Raw genomic sequence first — 18,803 nt, 5'->3', positions numbered from 1 at the left:
TGGGGAGGAAAAAAGGGGAGACATCTATAATACAACAATAAACATAAATTTTTAAAAAATGTGGATGATACTCACCCAATGGATCTTCCATGCCACTATTAACCAGTTTAGGGAGGTAGGGTATAGTTTCTAAAAAGAGAAAATAGTAAATAATATATTTAAAACATAAAATCCATCATGCTTTTTTAAAAAATAAACCCAGTTTAGTATCAGTGATTATAATTTAAAACTGGAACATCATAGAAATGTACAACTTACTGAGAACATTGCCAACTGGGATTTATTTTCAAGGGGTTGAAATATAGATTCATAATATAAAAATATAAACTTGAAGGGCAATTTTTATTTTAAAATATATCATTCTCGGTTTTCTCAAATAAGTTTCCTTTCCAAACCCCATCTTGAATTTACTAGAGTGTAAAAACCAAAATTTTATGTTATAAAAAAACACCTTCCAAACTCACATAAACACCTGAGAAAGGATATGAGAATATCTTAGAAGGAAGGAATTGGTTTGCCTAAAAAAACGTAGCAGTTATTTTAGAAATAGAAGGATGATTTAGTAAGTTATAAGTTTAGAATGATCAAATATGAAAATAAAGCAAAAAAAATGTTTTGAAAGAAATGTAACTAAGTGTAGATATCCAACCTCTTTCACCCTTAATTAAAAGAAGGATGTAATCTGCCAATCTTGCTTCCTATCTCTTTCATGGTTTGGATCCCAAGGGAATTCCCTAATAAACAGTCTGAATTCTAAACTCCAATTCAGAGTGTTTTTTTCAGAGAACAAGTACCTACTAATAGTTGGTGCCATATGTGATCTGAGAAAATTGGAAATATGATGTGGTTTTGGAGTTGAATTGCTCACAGACTAGGTGGCAATGAGGACTCCATCACTGGTGGTGGGTGTTAACACAGATTATCCATGGCACAAAGTGCTGGTCTAATTCTTACACTTTCTCCATTGATGAATAGGGTTGTCTATCTGTGGAAGGGAATACTCTATTGACTAGATGTATCAGGCACGTGAAAAGTCAGAGGAAACAATAACTATGACAATGAAATTGGATAGCTATTATTAAATTCAATTGAAGCTCTGAAAAAAGCTAACAAAAAGCTAAGAGTGATGAACAGTCAAGTGAAAGTCAAAAATGAAAGCCACAGGACCTCCCAGGTAAACATACAAAGAGGCTTTTTTCTGTGGCAGCAGGAGGACAGAAAAAACCGAAGACCAGGCTCGTCAGAATAGCCCAGCTGCAAAGAAAGTTAACTCTCAACCAGGGAAGTATGCTATGTCAACATCAGGACTCTGGTTAGGAAAAGGGGACTCTAATCCACAAGATGGAGACAAGAGTTGAAACCCCTCCAAAATCTCAAATACCCAAATACTCCGTAACCCCTTCTGACTACAAAAGTGGCCCTTAGAGCTAGCGCTCTCTCCTCACTTGAAGATAATGCATAGGACTCCCCCACCTGCTCAATAAAACAGTGCCCCCTAAGGATCTGCCACCTCCATGCCCCCTGGCTCATAGGCCTTTAATTTACAGTAGGTCAGTACTGTGTCTGATAAGGTCAGAACTATAACATCAGAGAGTTACGCGAGAGACTTAGCCAGCATGTACCAGGGGAGTAGAAATGTGACTGAATTCTGAGTGTGTCTGAACATGAGGATCAGAACATCTATATATATAAAAAATCAGCGTTTGTAATGACCAGAACGACCGGTTGCTATGACGCCCACTGCGGCCAGCGAACTGGCCCGATCAGGGGGCTGGGTTGGCGGCCAATCCCCCCACAGCCCTTCCCCCTTGCTGGCCCCACCCCTGATCACCTCCCTACCCCAAAAGGGAGCAGGGCTGGCCAGCCAACCTCCTGCAGCCCCTCCCCCGAGCCAGAAGGCCCTGATCGGGGTGGGCTGGCTGGCCAACCTCCTGCCATCTCCTCCTCCCTACAGGCCTGGCCCCAACCTGCCCCAACTGGGGCCGGGCCGGCCAGACCCCACTCATGCACGAATTCGTGCACTGGGCCTCTAGTATAAGATTATAAAGGAAAGTGATTGATCATTCTCTGGAGATACAGGATTTAACATCCTGGTCAAAAACCTCAAGATCTGGTGTGAACTTACTACCACTAGGATGGTTCCTGAAAGCTGGAAAAGTGATGATCCATGTTAAGTAAAGTAGCAATGCCAAAACTGTAGTGGCAGACAGTGGAGGAAGGGATTAAAAGGTTCGGGGAAGTAGGCTTGTTGACGTGGTCAGAAAACCCATCAAAAGATTATGTTCCTGCCCTAACTGGTTTGGCTCAGTGGATAGAGCGTCGGCCTGCGGACTGAAGGGTCCCAGGTTCGATTCCAGTCAAGGGCATGTACCTTGGTTGCGGGCACATTCCCAGTGGGGGTGTGCAGGAGGCAGCTGATTGATGGTTCTTCTCTCTCATTGATGTTTCTAACTTTCTATCCCTCTCCCTTCCTCTCCATAAAAAAAAATCAATAAAATATATTTAAAAAAAAAGAAAAAAGATTATATTCCTTGGAATAGCCAAGAGGATATCCTAAGGAATGTGCTAGTGAGAAGGGGCACCAATATTAAGAAGATAATAGCTGTTCTCCATAGGAGAGGTTGTTACACAACTAACCTCACTGACAGCAAAGGTGATGGATGACAAGACCCCGAAACAAAGGAGACCAGCCTGTGGTAGTTAACTGTTAGAAGCTAGATGGACACAACCCTATCTAATAAAAGAGCAATATGCAAATTAACCATCACTCCGCCACACCCACAAGCCAATCAGGAGCGAGTATGCAAATTAACCCAACCAAGATGGCTGCAGCCATGGAGCCAGCAGGAGGCTTGGGTTTCCCTGGCAATGGAGGAAGCCAAGCTTCCTGCACACCCTGGCCTGCCTTGGCCTCCGCTCAAGGCTACAAAGTTTTAATTATGGAAGATAAATAAATCCCAACAAAAATGGTGGCAGCCATGGAGCTGGAGAGAGCAGGAGGCTTGAGTTGCCCCTGGCGATGGAGGAAGACAAGCACACCCTGGCCTGCCTTGGCCTCCGCTCAAGGCTACAAAGTTTCAATTATAGAAGATAAATAAATCCCAGATACCAGGGCCTCCGCTTGGGTCGCCGGGGGGCATGGCCAACCTGCAAACCACCACAGGCCCCTCGCCCAGGCTGCCCCACACCCCAAGGGAACCCCCACCCTGATCTGGTACACCCTTCAGGCAAACCAGCTGGCCCCCACCCATGCAGCAGGCCTCTATCCTATCTAATAAAAGAGTAATATGCAAATTGACCATCACTCCAACACACAAGATGGCTGCCCCCATGTGGACACAAGATCGCCGCCAAAAGATGGCCAGAGGGGAGGACAGTTGGAAGAGACCAGGCCTGCAAGGGAGGGCAGTTGTGGGCGATCAGGCCAGCAGGGGAGAGCAGTTGGGGGGGACCAGGCCTGCAGGGGAGGGTAGTTAGGGGTGACCAGGTCGGCAGAGGAGGGACGTTGGGGGCGACCGGGCTTACAGGGAAAGGCAGTTGCGGGGGGGGGGAGACCAGGCCTGCAGGGGAGGGCAGTTGGGGGCAACCAGGCCTGCAGGGGAGGGACGTTGGGGGGCACCAGGCCTATAGGGGAGGGATGTTGGGAGTGATCAGGCCAGCAGGGGAGCAGTTAGGTGTCAATCAGGACGGCAGGGAAGCGGCTAGGGGGTGATCAGGCTGGCAGGCAGAAGCTTATGGCCATTCATTCAGGTAACTGTAAACTGTTTTGAGGACAGGTTGACATTGACATCTGGAGTCTGGAAGTGTCATCATGGACTTAAGAGGACCAGGAAATAAATTGAGTCCTTGCCCAAGATCCAGCTCACGATGGGCCCATTGGGTCTGTGGACCCTTCTGGTGGTCATTTCCCAGGGCCCTGAGTATATAACTGAAAGAGATATACGTGGAAATTAGCACACCCCATTCTTTAAAAATTTTGAGAGTACGTTTATTAAAGCTGGAGACAATGAAACAAGGAAGGGCCTAGGATAGAAAAAGCAACTGGAGAGAGCCTGAGCCTACTTTGGCTCTCTAGAAACAACGTGGGCAAGAGGTGAGCTGTTAGCTTACTGGGAATTCAGAGAAAAGGGGGCTTGGAGGCAGATTCAGGAGGTTAGCCCAGGACGAGCTGCTGCTACCCATTGTTCTTCTGGTTGCAAGTATCGTGGGGACCCTTAGAGTTTAGGAGGAAGAAAATTAGCTTAAATAGGAGATTCCATGGGTGTGCTCCAAGGAGGGAATGCCAGTGCAAACCCCATTTTGAATGCTTGGCATGTGGGATATTATCTAATATTTATAACTATTAAACTGGAAATATATTTTAAAATATTAAAATCCATTATTAGTAAAGTTGGTTGTGAATAAACAAGAACTGTAAATTGTTAGTGGCACTGAATATTAAAGGACTGATGTTGGCAAACAATTTGGTAATACCAATAAAGCAATATATAAATGTTCATATCTGCTAATTTCATATTAAAAGAAAAACAACACATTACAATAAAAAGACCTATATGCGTCATTACTTGTAATAACTATTAACCATTTGTAATGGTTAAATAAATTGAAACCAACAACATAGGAATCTTTAACTCAGTTTATTTGCATATTCGGGTACTGTTCAGTAGGGAGTATGAAGAGATAAACTACATACGAAAAAGTGCCTGTAGATATATAGACAAAGTGCTTTGGGATCATTCAAGGTATGGATGAATAATTAATTAATCCTTTATACCAATTTTTTAAAATGTTTTTATTGATTTTTAGAGAAGGAGGGAGAGGGAGAGGGAGAAAGGGGAGAGAGAGGGAGGGAAAGGGGGAAGGGGGAAAAACATCAATGAGAAACATCGATCAGCTGCTTCCTGCAGGCCCCTTATTGGGGATCCAGCCCGCAACCCGCAACCCACAACCCGGGCATGTGCCCTGACAGGGAATCCAACCAGTGACCTCTTGGTGCATGGGATGACACTCAACCAACGGAGCCACACTGGCCAGGGCCTTTATACCAATTTTTGACACTGTGTTGCCAAGCAAAGTCAAAGAAGAGAGTAAGCAGCTGAGTAGGGAAAATCAAGTACATTGGTTATCAACTAGATGGCATGTGCAGGGTAAAGTCTGGCTAGGGAGTCCTCTGTAACAGATTAAATGAGTTCTATTAGAATTGGCTATCCATAGAGAAAATAAACCAAGTAATGCACTGTTCTTTCAGACAATCATAAAATTGTTATCTACCTTTAAACAAAATACAGTCGGTATCTTTCTAAAAAATACTCCTGGAAATTTGGCTGACAAGTACACATTTGAGAGAATAAATGTAGAAAATCTTTAACAATAGAATGTTTTTAAGGCATAGATTTGATTCAAGATTAGATTCTGTTTTAAATGTATACCTGAAAAAACATCTAGCAACATCATATACTACAAAATGAATTTCTAAACTCAGTGCACTGACAGTTCATACACCCTGAGAGATTTCCTTACCATAAAGTACTCCAGAGTCCAAGGATGCACTTTAAACTAGTGCTCCCTCTGCCCTAACTGGTTTGGCTCAGTGGATAGAGCATCAGCCTGTGGACTGAAAGGTCCCAGGTTCGATTCCGGTCAAGGGCATGTACCTTGGTTGCGGGCACATCCCCAGTAGGAGGTGTGCAAGAGGCAGCTGATGGATGTTTCTAACTCTCTATCCCTCTCCCTTCCTCTCTGTAAAAAAATCAATAAAATATATTAAAAAAATAATAAACTAGTGCTCCCTCCCACACTTCCTCCCTCCTGCAGCACTGATCACAGTATGACCCCCTTTTCCTTTGCCAGAGAGAATAACTTTTCTCATACTTATTAAACAGTTTACAAAGACCTCTCACATCCATTATCTCATCTCATACCTTTGAAGAAATTATTATCCCTATTTTACAAATGAAGAAACTAAAGTATAAAGAGGTTAGTTGACTTGGACATTCACAGCTAGGAATGTCCCAGGTCTTCAGACTCCAAAGGTAGTAAATGCATTATATATTGAGTAAATATGTCAGAATTTTCAAATTATCAAAATAAACATCTGGTGCTTTACACAATAAAGAAGTTAAATTGAGCCCTGGCCGGTTTGGCTCAGTGTATAGAGCGTTGGCCTTCGAACTAAAAGGTCCTGGGTTCGATTCCGGTCAAGAGCATATGCCCAGGCTTCAGGCTTAATCCCCAGTGGGAGCATGCAGGAGGCAGCCAATCAGTGATTCTCTCTCATCATTGATGTTTCTCTCTCTCTCTCTCTCTCTCTCTCTCTCTCTCTCTCTCTCTCTCTCCCCCCTCTCTGAAATCAATAAAAATATATTTTTTTTTAAAAAAAGAAGCCCGGCTGGTGTGGCTCAGTGGTTGAATGTAGACCCAGGAACCAGGAGGTCACGGTTCGATTCCCAGTCAGGGCACATGCCTGGGTTGCGGGTCAATGATTCTCTCTCATCATGGATGCTTCTGTCTCTCTCTCCCTCTCCCTTCCTCTCTGAAATCAATAAAGATATTTTTTTAAAAAAAAAAAAAAGAAGTTAAATTGAAAACCAAGCTTGAATCTGAAAGCTGTATAGTTTCAACCATCTCTTCCCTAAAAAAGTCACACAGCCATGACTAATAGTCACAGAGCGGTCCATAATGGGACACCAGACTCCCTTAGACCAACCTTCTCTCAAGGCTCCTTTTCCTTTTCTAAGAGCAGAAACAGTAACTTACTATAGGAATTTGAAGGGTATAATACAACCCTACTTGCTTCTGGAAACAATTCCATAAGCTAGGTACAGCAGGAATCATTATCCCCATGTTAAAGATGAGAGAAATAAAGTTCAAAGATGTTACTTACCCCTTGAAGTTGCACAATAAATGAGACAGATGTTATTTATTAAGTCCTTACTTACTGTCTGACTCCTCTGTCTTTCACCCCACCCCTCATCAGTCTATAAGCTCCCAAAAGGAAAAGACTTCTCTTGTTTTCAATGCTCTATCCACAGGGTTGGTCTACAATAGTATTTAGAACTATTTCAGAAAGCCTACTGTGTTCTGAATACTGAATGAATGAATTGCTTTGAAAATGAAGAAGACCAACAGCAAAAAACACAAAGGAAAAGTTCCTTCCAGCCCTGGCTGGGTAGCTCAATTGGTTAGAGCGTTGTCCCAGTGTGCTGAGGTTACAGGTTCAATCCCCAGTCAGGGCACATACAAGAATCAACCAATGTCCATACTACCCAAAGCAATCTATAGATTCAATGCACTCCCCATTAAAATACCAACGGCATACTTCACAGACCTAGAACGAACTCTCCAAAAATTCATCTGGAATAAAAAAAGCCGCCGAATAGCTGCAGCAATCCTGAGGAAGAAGAACAAAGTAGGAGGGATCTCAATACCAGATATCAAGCTGTATTACAAAGCCACTGTTCTCAAAACTGCCTGGTACTGGCACAAGAACAGGCATACAGACCAATGGAATAGAATAGAGAACCCAGAAATCGACCCAAACCATTATGCTCAATTAATATTTGACAAAGGAGGCAAGAACATACAATGGAGTCAAGACAGTCTCTTCAATAAATGGTGTTGGGAATTTTGGACAGATACATGCAAAAAAATGAAACTAGACCACCAACTTACACCATACACAAAAATAAACTCAAAATGGATAAAGGACTTAAACGTAAGAAGGGAAACCATGAAAATATTAGAGGAATCCACAGGCAGCAAAATCTCAGACACACGCCGAAGCAGAATCTTCACCGATACAGCTCCTAAGGCAATGGAAACTAAAGAGAGTCAACCAAGGAATGCATAAATAAGTGGAGTAATAAATCCATGTTTCTCTTTCTCTCTCCCTTCCTCTCTCTAAAATCAATCAGTAAAATTTTTTTTTAAATTCCTTCCATTAGGATGGCATAGTAAGAGATTTGAAACAGGCTTCTACTAGTTAGAAAGGCTAGACTAATTTTACTGACTCAAGTCCATTGGCATGTTAGGTACTTTACCTAAAAAGAATTTAAGTTAGGGAGGTGAAGTAGGTTTCTATTTCTGATGCCACACTCATGGCATGTTCTGACATAAATCTAAGACTTAAACTGCAGGTTTGAAACTGATTAAAATTTTTACTAAAAGCAAAAACGAAAGGCAACATTTTTGCTAGAAAAGTATCTGAATTTCAGTTATTTCTTCTATGTTAGTTCCAGCAGCCAAAGCTGCTTTATATAATTTGTTCTCCAACATATTTCTCATAAACCTATAAGCAAAGATTAGTCAAAACCTTTTAGTAAATAAATCTTTTAGTAATAATTAGTGAAAACCTCAGCCTAAGAACTGACCACCCTTTCCCACCCCTAGGGAGCCATAAAATTGCCATTCTGTCTTGGTACAAAGTAACCTAGCATACCATAAGACAAAGTAATGGCACCAACTTTCAGTATGACATTGTTTATAATTCTAGAAACTACAGTTCCTTAAAAATCAGTTTGCTCTGGTTGGAAAATATTTTCATTATTTTCTCCAATATTTAAATGTCAGTAAATCACAAGGTGTAGGTGGTGGTATGATGTGTAACTGCAATAGGTGTGAGATAATGGGAAGAGCACTGGGCTTGAAGTATGGTTTACACTATTTCCTACCTAGTGAACTCTGTGACCTTGGGCAAGTCACAGAACATTTTAGAGGCTGCAGATTTAACATTAGTCAGCCATAACATGAGAGAACCACCACCTCAGGGAATTATAGTGAAAATGAAATCACACAATGTATATGAGGCCCTACCCAGGTAGCTCAATTGGTTAGAGTGTCCTCCCCATAAGCCAAGGTTGCTGGTTCAATCCTGGTCAGAGCACATACAAGAATCAACCAATGAATGCATAAATAAGTGGAACAATAAATCAGTGTTTCTCTTTCTTCTCTCCCCCTTCCTCTTTCTCTCGAAAATCAATCAATAAAATAATAATGATGATAATAATAATATATAAGCTGTTTTTAAAAAATAACAGTACTGGCATGTTTGAAGAAATAGGTAACAGCTGTTCCTTAGATAGTTTTTAAACTACTAGAACAATTCTGTGGGTGCTTCAAAGTATAGCCAGGAAAACACAACCAATCCCCACTCATTGCTAGATTAAAAATTGAAGAACAGCTGTATTAAAGACCTCTATCCCTGCCCTAGCCGGTTTGACTCAGTGGATAGGGCGGGGCCTGCAGACCTTAGGGTCCCTGTTCCATTCCAGTCAAGGGCACGCATCTCGGTTGCAGGCTCCTCCCCCGCCCTGGTCCCGGCGTGCGTAGGAGGCAACCAATTGATGTGTTTCTCTCACATCCATGCTTCTCTCTGACTTTCCCTCTCTTCCCCTCTCCCTAAAAATCAATGGGAAAATATCCTCTGCTGAGGATTCACAACAACAAAAGACCTCTATCCCTATACAATATTACTAACACAACCTGAGATTCTCAGAATAAATCACTTCCATTATGAGCTTTTACTATGAGATATGCAAATAAAGTACAAAGGGCTTTGTTTGCCTACATGGCTAACCTGGGAATTTAACCTACATAACTTCAATAACCTTCCCTGATTTGTGTAAAGCAGACCTGGTTGTCCTCATTTCAGAGACTTGAAATACTAAATCCTTTTCAAACGGAATATCTGCGTTATAAAGCGTTATCTTAAGCTGAATACCTGCAATTCAGTTTTCCAACGGGACACACATAGTTACCATTTTCTAACAAAGTTTGGTCAAATCCACCAGATTCACGCGTTGCAGTAAGGACCGTAGTATTACCTCTCTTCTAGCAAACTGACTTCGTTCCTTTTACTTGGTGAAATAGTCCTTTTATTTTATTATTATTATTATTATTATTATTATTTGCTTTCTAGAAGCCACTAAGTTTGTTTTCTCTATAAAGCAGACCCTTCTACTAATGGACGTTTTCTTTCGTCATTTTAAGCAGAATCAATAAGAACAGATGTCGGGGGCGAGGAACTGGGAGGCTGACGTACTGTAGCCTCTTTGCAAGCGATGAATGAAAAGGCTGCTCGCTGCTATCAATCACTCTCTCCCCCGAGTTTCGGGAGGTGTGCTGCCACGGAGCCCATCCGCATCGGTCCTTTGCTTCTCCGATCCCAGCGGCGCCCCAGGCACACGTCGCAGCAAATTCCAACCTGTCCCAGTCTCCCCGGGAGCGGGGCTCATTTCTCTTCCAAAGGACAATTCCCCGACCAGAAACCCGCCGGAGCTCCGTGCCCTAAGTCGCCCGGGGCTGACGTTAAAGAGCCAGACAATAACCCCGAGTTTTCAACAGAAACTCCGTCTGCCTCTGCCCGGTTCCCGAGCTTCCGCTCTGCCCAGCCGGGATGCGGAGGTCCGAAGCCGGGCGGTTCTGAAAAATGGACTTTGACCCGATCCGGTTACCGTAACCGGATCCCCAGGGACAGGTCCCAGCCAGGGACTGGTCCCGGGGGCTCCCCCGAGGAGGCAGCTCCGGGCACAGGCACAAAGGGACGGAAAGCAGCCCAGACAAAAGGGCCCCGCCAAGTCGCCCGGGGCGGAGAGGGAGAGCCAGCGCGGGACTCCCGCTCAGCAGGCGGAAAAGTCCCCGCCGGACCGTTGTGGGAGGGCGCAGGAGGAGGCGGCGGCCCCAGCCCGTCCCGTCCGCCGCCCGCGGCGACCGCGGCCCGAGCCATTTCGCTCCCCCGGGCTGCGACCCCGCGGCGGAACCAAGAACGCGACCCTAGCCTAAGAGGCGGCCGCAGCCGGACCCCGGGCACTTCCCGCTCACTTTTCCTAGCTCGCTGAACTCACCGGGGTCGCCGCCGCCGCCTCCTCAGCCTCCACAGTAGTTTCCCCCGGAAATCCTACTTGGCCCACCGGCCGCCAGCGGCAGCCAGAGCCTTCGGCCCCCGGGAGGGGGGAAAGAGGGAGCAGGCCGGACAGTGAGGGGTAGGAAGTGTCGCCGCGGGGGCTCACGGAACTTGTAGTCTCCGGTCCCGGCCAGCTCTGTTGGGGCCGACAAAATGGCGGAAACTTCTCGCTGTTTGCTCTCCGGGCGGTCGCCCCACACGGCCTCTCTGGGCATGCGCCGCCCACTGGAGCCCCGCGTGGAAAAGAATTTGGGCACCTTTCCTGGTGTTGAGGGGGACAAAGGTCTATGGACTTGGAAGGGCAGAGTTCGCTATACTGAGCTCCAGGCAGTGCCTCAGGTGGCAGCTGATGTAAGTGTTCTGTTTTAGAAAACTGTGCGGCCCAATTTCAAGTATAATCTCCCCAAAAGGAAAAAAAAACTATTCACGGCCAATTTGAAGTGCAAAAAATTTAGAAGCAAGTTCCCTCAATTTTGTACATAAGGAAGAAACTCATTCTTAATGCCTTCAAGCCCGTTAAATCCAGTTATTCTTACATTGCAATATCTCAGTTCCTTTCCATTTTCTCCACTACCATCACTTGGAGGAAGTCACCAACATCTCCCTCCAAAACTCACTAGTTTCAGGCCTCCAGGAGAAAGCAAGGTAGGGAAACCTCTGTGATTGGGTTAGGGATAGTTAACAAGGTTGTGTGCTCCCTCTCTTGTTTTTTTTCTCTTTCATTTATTGTGAAGCATGGGGCTCCCTCCTTTGGAAAACTGCTGTTTGAACTACTCTGTTATTCTTAGACAGTCTCTTATTCTGTAGGTCAACTCTGTTATTTTTAGATAGTCTCTTATTCTGAAAAATAACTTTGTTTTTTTTAGCTTAAATACTAGAAAAGATAAACCTAACTGTCTGACCTTGCAAGCTAGCCATCTAACGTAAAGGGCTGATACTGATAATACTCCCATGCCAAGTGTCTGTATAAATATGATTTGTACTCAGGGTTACAGGTGTTTGTTAGATATGATATGTACTCAAGGCTACAAATTGTCTGTAAAAATAACTTACACAAGGACCTAAATTCTGAACTCCTTTTTGGGTGTTCAGAATTTGAAGAGGTAATCTGCTCTGAACCTGCGTGCAATAAAGATGACTTCTAACTAATTGGCTCATTAAGGCATCTTGTCCAGCTCGCTGATTTGGGGATACAAGAATTGAGTCTAGACAAAGAGAGGAAAGGAGAGAAAAAAACATCGATTAGTTGTTCCACTTATTTACGCATTCATTGCTTGCTTCTTATATGTGCCCTGAGCAGAAATCAAACCTGAAATGTTGGGTTATCAGGAGGATGCTCTAACCAGCTGATGTATGTGGCCAGGGTCTGTGTGCTCTCCTGAAGGTGGTTATGCTTCCCAGGAGTCTGAAAAAGAGGCATTTCAAAAGTGTGTTAACCTTTTACTAGGGAAGTGATAGGCTTGAGGGTGACTACCCTTCATGACCTGCCCAGTTATGAATTTATGATCAGATCATCCTGTGAGGTTACTCTCAGATTTATTACAGAGCCCCTTTTTCATTCACATGGAAATACTCAGTTTGTGGAAACTCATCAGTTGGGATATAAATATTTTCGTATACTTATCTATACTTTTCTGCTTGTATATTATACTCCCAATATAACTTACTGAATGGAAAGTGGCCTGGACCAGGCCTCTCTTGTCTTCTGGGAGGCCAATTAACAGTAAAGACTACTTCTAATCATTATTATTTCTGGTTTTAGGGCTTTTGGGCACTGTTGGAGCATAATGTAAAGAGCTGAGGCTTTGGCAACAAACCTGTTCTGCCACTTCCTATCTGTGTGCTAAGTTATTTAAACCCGTTAGGATTCAGTTTTCTCCTTGTACAATAGCAAACATAACAGTACCTAATATATAGGTTGGTGTGAGAATTAAATAAAGTTAATGCACATAAAGTGGCCAACACTATACCTGATACATGTTAAATGCTCGGTAAACAATAACTGACTGTTATGGCGGGTAATATTAGTTTTCATCTTTTTTTGTTTAAGCTTCCAAGTTTTCAACAATGAACATAGACACAGGCTACAGGAATAAGGATATTCATTGTAGCACTATTTGCATATAATAATAATAATAGAGCCCTAGCCAGTTTGGATATAGAGCATTGGCCTGCGACTGAAGGGTCCCGGGTTCCATTCCAGTCAAGGGCACATACCTCGGTTGCAGGCTCCAGAGCGAATGCAGGAGGCAACCAATTGATGTTTCTCTCACATCGATATTTCTCTCTGTCTTTCCCTCTCTCTTCCACTCTTTCTGCAAGCACTGCTGTATAAGTACCGCGCACTAACCGATTGCACCACTGGAGCTCCTCTCTCTTCCACTCTTTCTAAAAATCAAAGGAAAAATACCCTCGGATAAGGATTTAAAAAAAAAATGATGTTGAAAAACAGATAAAAAGTAAAATAATTTAAATATAATAATAATAATAATAGAGACAATCTACTGGAGAGTGGGCAAATCAACTGTGATATATCTATACTAATAAAAGGGTAATATGCTAATTAAACTGGATAGACCGGACATCTTCCGGGCGTCATTCCGGACATCCTTCCTAACAAAGCTGGGGCCCAAGTGGCATCACTCAGGGTCCCAGGTGCCTGGGGCCAGCCAGAGGGAGGGAAGCTCGGGTCCCGGCCGGAGGAGGAAAGCCTGGGTCCTGGGTGCAAGGGCTGAGGCAGAGGTGGTTAGGGGCAATCAGGCAGGCAGGCAAGCAGTTAGGGGCAATCAGACAAGCAGGCAGAGTGGTTAGGGGCAATCAGGCAGGCAGGCAGGTGAGTGGTTAGGAGCCAGCGGTCCTGGATTGCGAGAGGGATGTCCGACTGCCGGTTTAGGCCCCATCCCGCAGTGGTCCCGGATTGCGAGAGGGTGCAGGCCAGGTTAAGGGCCCCCCCCCCATGCAGAATTTCGTGCACCAGGCCTCTAGTTCATAATATAAAATACCACAAAACAGTTAAAGTGAATACACCAAAGCTATAGGTATCCACATGGATAAAACAAAATGTTAAAAAAAGTTGCAAAAGGTTATATACTAGTACAGCTTGATACCATGTATATAACATTTTTAAATATGACAGACAACACTGTATACTATTTAAGAATTCATACATACATAGTTTTTTGTGTGTTTTTTCTGTTTTGTTTTTTAATATGGAACACTTCACGAATTTGCGTGTCATCCTAGCGCAGGGGCCATGCTAATCTCTGTATCTGTATACCATGTATATAAAATTCTAAAATATGACAGATGACACTATATACTATTTAAGGATTCATACATGCATAGTTTTTTGTGGTTATTTTTTTTAAAATATGGAACGCTTCATGAATTTGCATGTCATCCTTACGCAGGGGCCATGGTAATCGTCCCTGTATCCTTCTAATTTTAGTATATGTGCTGCCGAAGCGAACACCATCCATACACAGGACAATGCAGTTCTGAGGAGAAAGGAAAAGGAATGGGTGAAAGGAGGGATACATTGGGGCTTAAAACATATCTCTGATTATTTTATTTCTTCAAAAGAGTTGTAAGAAAAGGCAAAATGTGAAGATTTGATAACATTGGTGAAAGGTGCTTATGTGTTTGTTATAAAAACATCTATTTTTCTATATGATTGAAATAGTTCTTTATTTAAAAGAAAGCATGGAGCAGAGCAATGTACAAATATGCTATCTTTTTTTAAATAAGGAAAAAATAGTAATGTATTTATATCAACCACATCTGTTATGCCAACCTGAAATCAGTGGCTTTCATAATAGTAGTAGCGGTGGTGGAGGCAGAGTATAGGGTTTTTGTTTTAAAACAGTTGTTTTTTTACACACAGTGAATTTCATTCTTTTTGGTGTTCAGTTCTATGAGTTAAATGCATACACTTGTGTAACTACCACCATTATAATTTAAATTATCCATTTACTCCAAATACTCCCTCATGCTATCTTTTATAGTCAACCTCTCCCCCAACCATGGCATGCACTGATCTGTTTTCTATTCCTGTAGTTTGTTTTTTTCCTGAAAGTCATACAAATGGAATAAAAAAGTATAGCTTTTTGAGTCTTACTACTTTCACTTAGAATAATGCATGTGAAATTCATCCACATTGCATGTATCAGTAGTTTGCTCCTTTTTATTGCTCAGTAGTATTTTGTTGTATGGATGTATCATAATTTGTTTCTTCATTCACTAGTTTAGGACATTGGGATTGTTTATAGTTTTTGTTGACTGTGAATGAAGCTACTATAAACATTTGTGTACATGTTTTTGTATAAACATAAGTTTTTATTTCTCTTAGGTAAACACTTAGGAGTGGAATTGCTGAGTTGTGTGGTAAATGTACATGTAATTGTATATTTAAAAATCCAAACTCTTTTCCAAAATGGCTTCACCATTTAGAATTTTCATAGCAAAAATGAAAGCTCTAGTTGCTCTATGTGCTTATCAGCATTTGATATTTTCATATTTTGAAAGAATTATTGTTTTTAGCCATTCCAATATGTATGTAGTGGTACCTCCATAAAGCCTACATTTCCTTAATAACTAAGGATATTCAGCCTCTTTTCATGTGCTGATTTGCCATCTATATGTCTTCTTTAGTGAAGTATCTGTATTAGTCTTGTGCCCATACATTTACAGGGTTGTTTTCTTATTATTAATGAGTTGTGAGAATTATTTTATAAATTCTAGGTATGAGACCTTTATTAGATACTAGAGGCCCGGTGCACAAAATTCATGCACTGATGGGCCTAAGCCGTTTAGTCGGACATCCTTAGCGCTGCCGTGGAGGCAAGAGAGGCTCCCGCCACTGCTGTTGTGCTCGCCAGCTGTGAGCCCGGCTTCTGGCTGAGCGGCACTCCCCCTGTGGGAGCACACTGACCATCGGAGGCAGCTCCTGCGTTGAGCGTCTGCCCCCGGGTAGTCAGTGCACATCATAGCGACCGTTGTTCTGCCATTCGATTGATTTGCATATTAGCCTTTTATTATATAGGATGTGATTTGCAGATGTCTTCTCCTGGTCTGTGGTTTGTCGTAGCATCTTTCACAGAGCAGAGTTTTAAAACTTTAAGGACCGTATTTCCCGTTGTATAAGACAACTGGGCGTATAGAAGATTTTCCTGGGTTAAAAAGTCATCTTATACGCCGGAAAATACAGTAAGTTTAGTTTGTCTTTTTTTTTCTCTTGTGAATGATGTCATATCTAAGAAATCTTTGCTTAACTCAAGATCACAAAAATTTCCTCCTATCTTTTCTTTTACTAATTGTTTTATAACCACAACAAATGAGTACAGAGAATGCCCTGTACAAAACAACACAATAAATGCCCTGGCTGGTGTGGCTCAGTTGTTCCATGCACCAAGAGGTCACCGGTTCAATTCCATGGGTTAGGGCACTATCGGTTGCCTCCACGTGAGAGAGAAACATCAATCGATTGCCTCCCATACTTGAACCCGCAACCTGGGTATGTGCCCTGACCGGGAATCGAATCAGTGACCTATTGGTGCACAGGACAATGCCTAACCAACTGAACCACTTTCGCCACGGTTTACAGAGTTTGTAATATACTGGAGAGAGTTTGGCTTGCTAAAAATAGTAGGTTACTCAAATTTTTCATTTTCTTTTGGAACCTCCATTTAGACAACACCCTAGCTCAGTGGTCGGCAAACTCATTAGTCAACAGAGCCAAATATCAACAGTACAATGATTGAAATTTCTTTTGAGAGCCAAATTTTTTAAACGTAAACTTCTTCTGCCAAAACCGGTTTGGCTCAGTGGATAGAGCATCGGCCTGCGGACTCAAGGGTCCCAGGTTCGATTCCGGTCAAGGGCATGTACCTTGGTTGCGGGCACATCCCCAGTAGGGGGTGTGCAGGAGGCAGCTGATCGATGTTTCTAACTCTCTATCCCTCTCTCTTCCTCTCTGTAAAAAATTAATAAAAATATATTTTAAAAAATTTAAACGTAAACTTCTTCTAACGCCACTTCTTCAAAATAGACTCGCCCAGGCAGTGGTATTTTGTGGAAGAGCCACACTCAAGGGGCCAAAGAGCCGCATGTGACTCGCGAGCCGCAGTTTGCTGACCACGGCCCTAGCTGAGCTACATTTGGATAAATCATAATTCGGTTTATACCTCAGTTTGCCACTCAAAAGATTACATGAACGTTCTGTTAAGATGCTTTGGGCCCAACTGATGTTACACAGTGGTTGAGGGTCAGCGCATGAACCAGTAGGTCACAGTTCTGTCCAGGTCAGGACACATGCCTGGATTGTGGGCTCAATCTCCAGTAAGGGGCCTGCAGGAGGCATCCAATAGATGTTTCCCTCTCCTTCTCCCTCTAAAATCAATAAAAAAAAAACACTTAAAAAAAAAAAAAACTAACACAATAAAAGGTTCAAGATCAAGGTGCTCCTTTCGGCAAGGCTGAAGATTTCAGTCTCTGGAATTTAGAACTAAGGCTGCAATCTTATTTTTGGGTGGATCACTGGGTGTGTGGGTACTATCCATGCTTTTAATCAGATTTAAACAGAAGAATGGCCACTTGGCCCAGATAGAAGTAGATGAAGTGTTTGTGTCACATAACTACCGAAGTTCCTTCCCACAATGCAGTGCCAGGTGGGGTTGTACTTCTTGTCAGATTCCTTCTTAATATGGGCCACAATGTCCTTCTCTGTGTTATATTTCTTCAGTGCTTGAGTAGCACATTCCACGGAGTCCTGTTGCATCTCCTCCTACATATCAGCATTTTTGATCACTGCCTTTCGGTCACACATGGTTACAGTGGAGCAGGGCTGGCTGACTGCAGCAGGCTCCTGAGGGAGGGGCAGTCCAGGCTCAGACCCCAAGAAGCCTCCCCCTATATTTTCTTATAGAGGCTTAGTTTTAGGTTGTCACTTATCTCTTTAGGATTTCTGTATATACTTTTATATCCGTGGTCTATACCTGGAAGGATACACAAGCTTTCCTTTGGGGTGGGAAAATTGGGTGACTTGGGATAAGCATGATATAGAGACGAGCTTTACACTGTGTATACTTTTGTGCTATTGAATTTTTCCTTAAATGTATATCTTACGGTACCTTAAAAACAACAGCAAACTAGGGAATTTTTTTTTAAAGCTAAAAGCTCAAAAAGTGTTGGGGGACTACTGAAACACAGTTCCAGCCAGCATAGTTGAAAATTATCAGAATGGTTGTTGGACCGGAAGACTTCACCATGGTTTCCAATCCTCTGAGCTCTCTTCTGTCACAACTGTGAGTGGCTCTACAAGCCTAGCAGTTCTTACTGGGCTAAGAACCAAGTCCAGTTAACTGGTAAATAATTAGTTGGGCCAATCAGAGAACAACATGCAAATGAGTGAATCTGACTACTGTGAAGCTTCCTCACTATAGCTGCACATGGCAGAATTTAGAGACGTGGTGTTGCTGCCACCCGCAGGCCACATCTCTCAATAACAGGTTCATGGAAATAGCTGAGGGAAGGGGCAGAATTCCTCGCAGAATTGAGTCCTCTGTGGGACTCTAGATTGGAGAAAGAGTGATTTATAAAATTTTCCCTTTTCCCCTTCAGCTCAAATCCACATTGGTCAGAGGGGTTCCTACGAGTGGCAACTGTGGCATCAGATCGTCTAGGTTTGAATCCTGTTCTCACCTTGGGTAAATCAGATAGCCTGTTCTATACCTGTTTCCTAATCTATAAAATGAGGATAAAAATATCAGTAGCTCCTTGGTATGTTGGGAAGATTGAATCAGATCATGTGAAGTGTGTAGCACAATGCCTGGCGCATGGTGAGCACACAAGAAATAGTAGTTGTTATTAGGCAGAACTTTTGAGAAACCTTGGTCATTCTAAACTG

The 18,803-nt window shown here is 42.9% G+C and overlaps 1 protein-coding gene, 2 non-coding genes and 1 pseudogene across 3 annotated transcripts in view; all 4 read right to left on the bottom strand.

Annotated features, from left to right (window-relative positions):
- The window catches only part of PHACTR4 (phosphatase and actin regulator 4), a 56,969-nt gene extending 56,841 nt beyond the window's left edge, over nt 1-128 (bottom strand). Inside the window, exon 1 of the mRNA XM_054720809.1 lies at nt 76-128. The gene's annotated coding sequence lies outside the window, so the exon portion shown is untranslated. The remainder of the gene's footprint in view (nt 1-75) is intronic.
- A 13,975-nt stretch (nt 129-14,103) lies between these two features.
- LOC129150404 (U6 spliceosomal RNA) lies at nt 14,104-14,207 on the bottom strand. Its single transcript, XR_008557154.1, has one exon. It is a non-coding gene; the product is annotated as a U6 spliceosomal RNA (small nuclear RNA).
- Nucleotides 14,208-14,265: 58 nt separating this feature from the next.
- LOC129150398 (U6 spliceosomal RNA) lies at nt 14,266-14,372 on the bottom strand. Its single transcript, XR_008557148.1, has one exon. It is a non-coding gene; the product is annotated as a U6 spliceosomal RNA (small nuclear RNA).
- Nucleotides 14,373-17,461: 3,089 nt separating this feature from the next.
- On the bottom strand, nt 17,462-17,723 carry LOC103292052 (dynein light chain 1, cytoplasmic-like; annotated as a pseudogene).
- Nucleotides 17,724-18,803: the final 1,080 nt, after the last annotated feature.

The sequence above is a fragment of the Eptesicus fuscus genome, chromosome 9 (genome assembly GCF_027574615.1).
Source record: "Eptesicus fuscus isolate TK198812 chromosome 9, DD_ASM_mEF_20220401, whole genome shotgun sequence".
NCBI lineage: Eukaryota > Metazoa > Chordata > Mammalia > Chiroptera > Vespertilionidae > Eptesicus > Eptesicus fuscus.
The sequence above is the reverse complement of the archived record's forward strand: the minus strand, read 5'-3'. Positions and strand labels throughout refer to the sequence as shown.